The sequence below is a fragment of the Alligator sinensis genome, unplaced genomic scaffold (assembly GCF_000455745.1).
Source record: "Alligator sinensis unplaced genomic scaffold, ASM45574v1 scaffold601_1, whole genome shotgun sequence".
Classification (NCBI taxonomy): Eukaryota; Metazoa; Chordata; order Crocodylia; family Alligatoridae; genus Alligator; species Alligator sinensis.
This window is the reverse complement of record NW_005841905.1, coordinates 1996950-2006013: the sequence shown is the minus strand read 5'-3', so window position 1 is coordinate 2006013 and position 9064 is coordinate 1996950. Positions and strand designations below refer to the sequence as shown.

The 9064-nt window shown below is 49.9% G+C and overlaps 1 long non-coding RNA gene across 1 annotated transcript in view; it reads left to right on the top strand.

The window, feature by feature from the left end:
• The window catches only part of LOC102384669, a 124924-nt gene that overhangs the window by 107129 nt on the left and 8731 nt on the right, over positions 1–9064 (top strand). The window lies entirely within an intron of this gene.

The window sequence follows — 9064 nt, the reverse complement described above, 5'->3', positions numbered from 1 at the left end:
TGCTCTGGAAAGAGCACTTGTGAGGATGAGAAGGTAATTCACTCAATGTCATTCATTCTTTGTTTTTTCCTATGATACTAGCAAAAGGGCAACAATTAACATCTGTTGTTGTGCAGTTGGGTTTTTTTTTTTTTTACTGTGGGAGCATTTGCCAGAAACCAGACTGAGGATGCCAACTTTCTTCGAACTACAGTCAAAGGGAAATGACTTTTTCTAACTTACTACCAGTCTGAACTGGTTTTGACTTGCATAGAGAGTTAGTTACCAACCACCTTTTAAAGATCTGGGCCTTAAAGATTAAAGGCTCTGGCCTCAAAAGTTTAAAGAGGCCATAGTATAAATCAGTAGGGGCCAACCTTTTTGGCAGGTGTGCCACAGATTAGCCCCTCACCCTCCCCAGGTGCCACTCTGATCCCCTTCACCTGCCTGATCTGCTTCTCTGCTTTCTACCCTATGTTCCCTACCCAATCTGCTGCTCTGCTTTCTACTTTCTGCCACTGTGCTGCTTGTTCCCTCCATGATGTGCCATGTGCCACATACAGAGACTGCCAGTGCCACTTGTGGCAGCTGTGCCTTAGGTTTGCCACTCCTGGGCTAAGTGATGGTCAGATCTCTGTATTGCCATTACCTTCTACTGAGCCAGCAAGAGTTTGTTTTGCCTTTAATTATTGAAGTAGAGTCGGTCTCGTAGCTATTTCTTGGCTTATTTATCACTACAGTACAGTCAGTGGCATAACTAGGGCTGGATGAATAGGGCAACTGCCCTGAGTGCTGACTTTGGGGGCATCAGGGGTGGATAAAAATGGCAGTTGTCACAGCTGTGCAGCTGGAATTGCAATTGCAATTGTAATCATAATCATGTAGTGCAGCAGCAACCAGAAGCTGTCCTGTGTGTGGTTGCTGCCCTGAGTGCCTGGGCCATGGCATTACACTTCTGAGTACAGTAGTACTTGTTCACAAATCATAGAACTTGCTGGCGATAGTTAAACTCATGCAGTTTCTCAAAGGAATGATTTTTACCACCGGCCAGAGTTGTTCATGTAACTGCTGCAATCATTAGTGTTCAGCAAGTTGTATAATGAGGGAAATAGTATGAATAGTGCAAAAGCTTTGAACACCATCTTGCAAAGTGCATAGTAAACTTCCAAATCCTGGGCTTTTGCAGCACTGTGCTAATTCTGCTTTCCACCACTGCTATTACCTTGATTGTAGTTTTGCTCTCTTATTGTATCATAAAACATTTGAAGATGTGCCAAAATTGAGGTCTGTGAGAGATCCCCAACAATGCAAAACTGCTCAAAATTCAAGTTTTGAGATTTCAAAATTTCTTTACTTTTTTTTTTTTTTTTTAAATATTTCAGTTCAGATGGACATTTTGTCTTATGGAGATGGCCTCCTGGGTACAAAGGGGCCATAGAAAGGGATTCAGCAGGCATGATGGAACATGCAGCCAAACTGTATGGTGAACTTTGTGGTTTTAAGAATGGTAAAGGCATGATTTCAAGGTCTGTGATCTGCATGGCTAAACTAACTGCAAAGCCTGGACTGGGTGGGTGTGTTAGAACGGTGCAGCCAGCTGTGGCCGCTATTCCTGTTTCTGACTTTTAATACCTGGAGCACTGCCAAGATTACACATTACTGGAACTCTTGAGGCAGTAAATATTCAAGTTATAGCTCTTAACTTCCTAGAACATCTTGCATGTTTATGTACCTGCAGTAGCCAGTTATTAAAGTGTTTATAATTCTGGCACCCTTCCTACCTTGCTGATGAGAAGGAAGCTTCAGCCCAAGAGGGGGTTACCACTGTGTTGCAATAACTGTTCTTTTTTATGCATCACCCAGGTTCTGTCAATCAAAAAGTTCAATGTCTTCATTATTCTGTAGGTGCATGTCATGCTTCAGGGGAACACTAGCAGGCTGAAGTGTTAGGACTTGCCCAGTAACTGCAGCAGAGGTATCTACACTAGGAGTCAACAGAGGCTTATCAGCACTATTGGTCTTTTCTGGAATGCCTAAGCAACGTATTAAGTTCAGAAGCCCTTAATGAGCACCTTGGACCAAATTGTATTCCTGAATATGCATATGCGGCTTCCACTGAAGTAATAAGATGACTTCTTATTTTGAGATAAGAATCTGGCTCATAGCAAAATTTAAAGAGAGACACACTGCATTTCAAATGTGTTAGTGCCTATTAGCGATTCTTTTTTTTTTTTTTTTTTTAAAGCTAATGATAGTTGCTTCCATTGGACCCTGCTGCAGTCAGTATATTTCCTCTTGTGTGTTTTCTCTTTCTTTCTTTTTTTTGTTGCTACCTTGCATCCATGCTAGTTTAATAAGGGCATAGAACTGCAATTAAACAATCTAGCCAAATAGTTTATTGCAGCTTTTGTAAAACAATGTCAAGATATTTTACAGGCTTATAAAATTGCATTTATTATACTCCAATCATCTGGCAGATCATAAACACTCCTTAATATTTCTGTTATAGAACTGACTTTTTTTCAAACCTAGATAGAGACTATGAGTTTGTCTGAAGAATGAATGGATTTGCTTCGACATCTTTTCATTTTCCTTTAATTTGGCCTGTTTGGCCTTTAGAAGCTGTGTCTCTGACATCTGTTTTCTCTTGGCTGACACCATTTGGCCAAGTAATCAAGGAAAAAAGTCTGCCATTACTTTCCTCTACCATGTGTGTGTTTGTGCTTTTTGAAATGACAAACGTTAACAGAGGAAAACCTTAAGGTTCAGGAAAGCAGAAATGGAAAAAAACTTAAGGGTTAAAGGATGAATAGTAAATAAGCCCCAAATATGTTATGTCAAAATAATAGACGGTAAATAAAGAACAAGACCAAATACAATGGAGGAATAAAGGAAAATAAATATAACATTTAAGAGTAAAATTCTGTTATTCATCACAAAGTCTGAGTAAAAAAGGCTGTTTGGGGGACCAGGCCAGAGCCTGAGAGCTGACATCAGCTAGAAAGTAGGATAGGGGGCCTAAAGACCACTGTAGCTCCTGTATCATCTTTGGGACCAGGGGATCCTTGTTGACCACTTGATTCAGAGGGTGCGGATCTCTGTCATCTTATAGAAACTTTGTAAGTCCACCCCCGGAGAGATGACTAATTAGAAAATTCAAGTCCAGTCACTTAGCAGCATTTCAGCATGTAACATCTTTAGTACACACACAGCCCAGGGGTTTTCAGTCTTTTTAAACAAGTGTACCCCTTCTGTCTCCAAGTTGCAGCTCATGTATCCCTTTACATATTTTTTCTTGTTTTTAAGGGGGTGGCAGATTGAGGCCCTCATGGTGATGGAGGGAGTGGGGCTGGGGCTGAGGCTGGGGTAGGCACTGCACAGATGAGGCCAGGCATGGGGCAGAGCTGTGAGCAGCTCTTCTGGTGGGGGCAGTTCCCACCACTGCATGCAGCCTGGGAGGGCATGGGGGCTGTGTGCCCCCAGATCTATGCATGGGGCAGGGGAGGCTGCTGCTGCGGGCTGCAGCTGGGGCTGGGGCAATGCTGGGCTCTTTCTGGCAGCAGGGTTGGGCCACGCTGTGCTCGGGGCAAGTAGTGGCAGCACTAGGAAGGGGTTGGGGAGGCTATGGCAAATTCTGGAGTGGCTGCAGCCCCGTGGAGGGGCTGGGGCAGGGGCAGGGGATGCACACCCGGGGCAGGGTGCAGGATGGAGCTGCACAGTGGGAGGGTAGCTCCTGCTGCTACACACACCCCTTGGAGGGCATGGGGGGCATGTGCCCTGTATCTGCACATGGGGCAGGGCGGATTGCTGCTGTGTGCTGGGGCTGGGGCTGGGGTGGTGCCAGGCTCTTCCTAGCAAGGGACTGGGCTGCGCTTGGGGAAGGTGGCAGTGGTGGCACTGGGAATGGAGCTATGGGAGGGGCTGCAGCCACCCCAGAATTCACTATAGCCCCCAACACCCCCTCTATGGTGGGCCCCCCCCCCCCCCTCTTCCCGGAGGTGCGCCTAGCGGTGGTGAGGGGGAGGGTGGGCTGAATGGGGGGCTCACATGCAGCAGCTGCCACTGCCACCCCCCTTTGCTGTGCCCCATGCCACTTTCCTGTGGCTGGTTGCACATGTGGTTCCCCAGGCTGCTGATAGGCCTTTCACCCAGCCAGTCGCACACTGCTGGGGGTGGGCACAGAACATACTTCCTCCCCTCACCCCATTCAGACTGTCCTGGCTCTGCATGAAGGGGGTGGCCGTGGTGTCTCTTCGCCATCATCTGTTGGCGGTGGCCCAACGGCCAATCAGGAAAGCGAGCTGGGGTAGGGGATGGGGAGGCGCGATGTACCTTGTGGGGCTGGTGGTGTCTGGTGCACCCTTCCCTCTCCCCCGGGTAAGAGGCAAAGTGTGGGAATGTGCCAGGAAGATGCTGCCGACGTACTTTGTCCCCACCTGTCCATATACCCTATAACCTTTCTAAGTACCCCAAGGGGTACGCATACCCCCAGTTGACAACCCCTGCCATAGACAATTGCTATCCCAAATCTGTAAGAAAAATGTTGGTTGATGCAATCCTTTGCCTGGTGATTTGATGAGATGAGCATGAACAGAGTAAATTATTTTTTGATGGAAAGAAAGTCCTTAGTGGCAGCTTTGTGTGGCAACTCTTTCAAATGAAATTGAGAATATGAAAAAAATTGTAAAGACACCAAGGGTATAACCATTAGGGCTGTGTGAGGCTTTGGATCATGCTTCGGATCTGGGGCCACTTCGGACACTTTGGCGTCCGAAGCAGCATGCCCAGAGTGAAGCGTGGGCTCATTTAAGCTGTCCGAAGCGCTTTGGAGCTTCTGAAGCATTTCAGAAATGGTTCGGATGATTCAAATGTTGAAGGGGGAGGGAGGGAGAGCAGGAGGGGGGGAGGGGGACCTGGGGGGAAGACTGACATGTGTAGGTGGTGAGTGAGAAGGATTTCTCTCTGGCTGCCTTTCCAATGACATCGTCTGGGAGGAGGGACCTAGAAACAGCTTCAAAGCCTCTGTTTGGAGGTGTGCTGTGCCTTTTGCTAGCTTGTTCCCTCTCAGGAACTGAGTGAGAAAGGTATCCTAGCAGACTCAAGCATCTCAGCTTAGTTACTTTACTTGGTAGTTGAACTTGCTTGCTCCTTTTTGTTGTTAGAAAGGATGGGGTAGGATTTAGCTTAGCTTATTTTAGCTATTACTATTACTATTAGTATTACTATTACTATTTAATTCATTTCTTTCAATTTATATTTGCTCTTTTTTTTTCTAAGTTTGCAAAAAAAAAAGCTATATTTTCCCTGCCAATGTGATCCATCACGCGCACACATACACAATATAAATAAGAAAAATCCAATATTCATAGGAGAAGAAGACAGACCGTACACAATTTTTACATAACTCTTAACACTGAAGCAAACGATCAAAGAAGAGTCCAGTGCGCACACGCAACAGAGGGAATAAAATGCATAATGCAGAAGGATTGACACACACACAGACCTTTTAAAGCACAGGAAAGATCAATGTGAAGTGTGCTGGAAAGGCAGGTGCCAGGTCTTCTGGCAGGGGAGGGACAGGGGTTAGGGGGAGAGCTAGAGCTGCAAGCCCCCTCACCCCAAACGCAGACGCATTCTCTTCCCAAGCAGCGCCACCCATGACAGTAGTGCTGCCAGTGGAAGCAAGGAGGTGGGAGCAGTGTCTGCAACTGATGTCCCTGCACCTGCACCACCTCCTCTCAGTCTAGAAGTAGGCACCAGCAGTGGAATCACTGTCTCCTCCACCCCAATGTCATCTCTCAGTGGGAGCCTCCCACTGCCAGAGGAGGAGCTGGAGCTGGAACCAGGGATGCTGAGCACACTGGCTCAAGCACTTCTGGGGACTGAGGGGGAATCAGAGTTTGTGCTCCACACCCCTCAAGTTTCTCCTAGACCCAGCTCTCCTTTGGAAAGCAGCATCTCGGAGGAGGCTGAGGTTTGCAGGCAAGTGACTCAGCTGAGGCAGCTCCTCCTGCTGTTGAGTCTCAGCCTGCTGAGGAGTGGGGTAAGGCAGGATCTTCAGCCCCAACCCAGAAGTGGGGGAGTCGTGTAGTGTGGGAGCATTTTGAGCTGCCAGATGATCCCAGGTTTGCCATCTGCCAGCACTGCCAAAGGCATATGAGCCATGGCAAGGATGTGAGACACTTTTCCACCATGGTGATGCTGCTGCTTCTGAGGAGGCAGCAGCCCCTTGCCTTTCTTCCTGCTCAGCCTGGCACCACTGCGAGTGTGCCAAAAGGGAAGTCCTCCACTCGCTCCAAAACGCCAAAGCAGAGGCAGGCCACCCTGGATCAGTGGGGGAAAGGTGGACAGAAAGGGGGGCGCGTTCCCAACACGAGCGAGATCACCCAGAGCATTGGGGAGATGCTTGCTCTAGATAGCCAGCCCTTCTTCCTAGTTGAGAGGCCAAGGTTCAGGTGGTTTGTAGCACTTCTGGCCCCATCTTAAAAAGTGCCCGCATGCACCACCTTTAGCAGGACGGTAGTGCCCTCCCTGTATGAGGCATGCAGGGAATACTTGAGGGAGGAGCTGCGCAAGGCAGGGCCACAGGTAGCCTTGCACTTCACCTCTGACATCTGGAGCAGCCGGGGTGGCGATCACGCCTGCCTCTCCCTCACAGGGCACTGGTGCGATCAGTCAGGCTGTTGGTGGGCTCTACTGTAAGCTGAGGTACTGGATGAGTCCCACACAGCAAGGGAGCTCATGGGGACCATGAACCATATGGTGCAGGGGTGGCCTGTTGGGCAGGCTGGGCTCACCTGCGGGTTCATGGTCATTGACAATGGGGCCAATATGGTGAAGGCTGTCCGTGATGCCAACTTTGTTGGCATCCGCTGTGTGGCACACAGGCTGCACCTAATAGTGAGGGATGCCTTGGAGGGGGACAGGGCTGCCAGTGACGGCGCTGTCACCACTACTGTTACAAGCCAGCTGATTTCAAAATGTAGGAAGGTGGCAGGCTACTTCCGCCGCAGCATCAACAGGGGCAAGATGCTGTGGGAGAAACAGGCAGAGCTGAGCATCCCGCAGCACAAAATCATGTAGGTTGTGGAGACTTGGTGGAACTCTACATACCTGATGCTTGAAAGGCTGGTGGAACAACAGAAGCCCATCCATGAGATGGCCTTGCTTGGGGAGATTGGGATCAGCAGCCCCCTGAACAGAGCTGAGTGGGGTACCATCTCCCAGATCTTGGAGGTCCTCAAGTCCTTCCTCGAGGCCACCGAAACCCTTAGTGCTGGCGATGCCCTCCTCAGCCAGGTGATCCCCCTTCGGAGGGAACTGGAGAACCAAATGGAGAAGTTCCAGGGGATCGATGTTCCTGGCTGGGGAAGGCCGCTGTCACCAGACGTGCAGGCACTGGTGAGGCGGCTGAAAGAGGGCATCAGAAGATGGCTGGATCCCTTGCTGTCCAGTACGGTCCACATGATGGCAGGCATGTGTGACCTGAGGGTGAAGGGGAGCACGTGCACTGGCAGCCCCAAAACCCTTTATCACTGAATGCAGCTGCTGGTGAATAAGGTCAGGGAGGCCAAAGTGCAGAGGCGAGGGGATGTGGAAGAGAGGGATCCACTTTTCCGTACCAGCACCAGCCAGTCTCCTCCATTCCAGACACTGCCAATGTGGGCCATGGTTATGGCTTCAATGCTGGGGTCCAAACGCACCAGACCCCAGCCTTGGGCAGGTAGTGCTGAGGCTTTGGTGGCTACCTATCTCGCTGAGGAAGTGGAGCCACTGGACTGTGGCCCCTTGGCCTACTGGGCAAACTGCAGCCAGATGTGGCAGGATCTGGCCATGGTTGCCTGACAACACCTGTCGTGTCCACCAACTAGTGTTCCAAGCGAGAGGGTGTTCAGCATTGCTGGGGATGTTGTGACACCCCACCGCACCTGCTTGGATCCTGCTTTGGTGGAGCAGCTGGTGTTCCTAAAGGTGAACCTCCTGCTGCTGGGGTTCCCCAAGCTCGACCTGCAGACAGACTGAGTGCCACCTGCACGAATTTCCTTTTTTTGAGTTTTTTAAAAGCCGAGTAATGCCCCGCTCTCAGCTGGAGGCAACACTAACTGCGTCACCAGACAGCAGGGGAAGAGCATGTCCCTGCTGAGCTCATTCCCCTGCCAGGATGAACTTGGAGGTATGGGATTTAGGCTATGGGGAAGGAGCAGGCCCCAGGTCCTGGGCATGACCACTAAAACTGCACCCTGCCAGGGTAGAGATCTGGTGGGACTGCTGGCGGTGTGGCAGCCCCATAAATGCCAGGACCAATGATCCCCTGGTGAAAAGCGGGTAGGAGGTGCCATAACCTCCAGCTAACACACGCACGCACAAGTCCCACTGGGGAACGCCCAGACCTGTCATGTCTTTGACAGGCCTGATGCTTGCTGGTTGCAGTGCAGTTGTGAGGCTCCCGGTGAGCTCAGCTTAGCTACCCGGGATGCCAGGTTTAGGGTTGAAACACCCTTTGTCAGGCTTAGGAAGTACCTGCAGTTGGTCCTGGATGGAAGGTATAGTAAAGAAGCCAGAAGCTGGCCTGGCCTGTAATGCAGGCAAGAAAGCCAGTCAGTTAACATGGGAATGGAGGCGTCACGGGGTGAGGGACAGGCTGGGGTTGGAGGAAAGGGGGATGTAGCAGTGCTGGTAAAAGTGCAGAGGCGCCTGGGGTATCAGGTGTCCAGCAGGTCGCAGTGTGCCAGAACTCCACTGTCTATATTGAGTCCATGAGTTTCTGTACCTACTACCTAGGAGGCTGATGAAGTGCAGTTCATAGGCCCAGCTCTGAAAAGTGGTTTGCATTGTAATTTGTTCCCTCTCAGGATCAGGCCTGAGAGACTGGAAGCAGAGTGTTTTTTCCATGAGGAATGTGCCCCCACAGGTAGTTGGGTTTTGTTGTCTTTGATAGATTCTGGTGCGCAGTTTGTGGGGGTACTGGAGATAGTTGGCAGGTTTTGTGTTTTGAGCTGTAGGAAGTTGGCTTCAGTTCTGGTGATGAGGTTAGGTGCTTGTTTGAATGTACAAACCACTTTTCAGAGCTGGGCCTATGAACTGC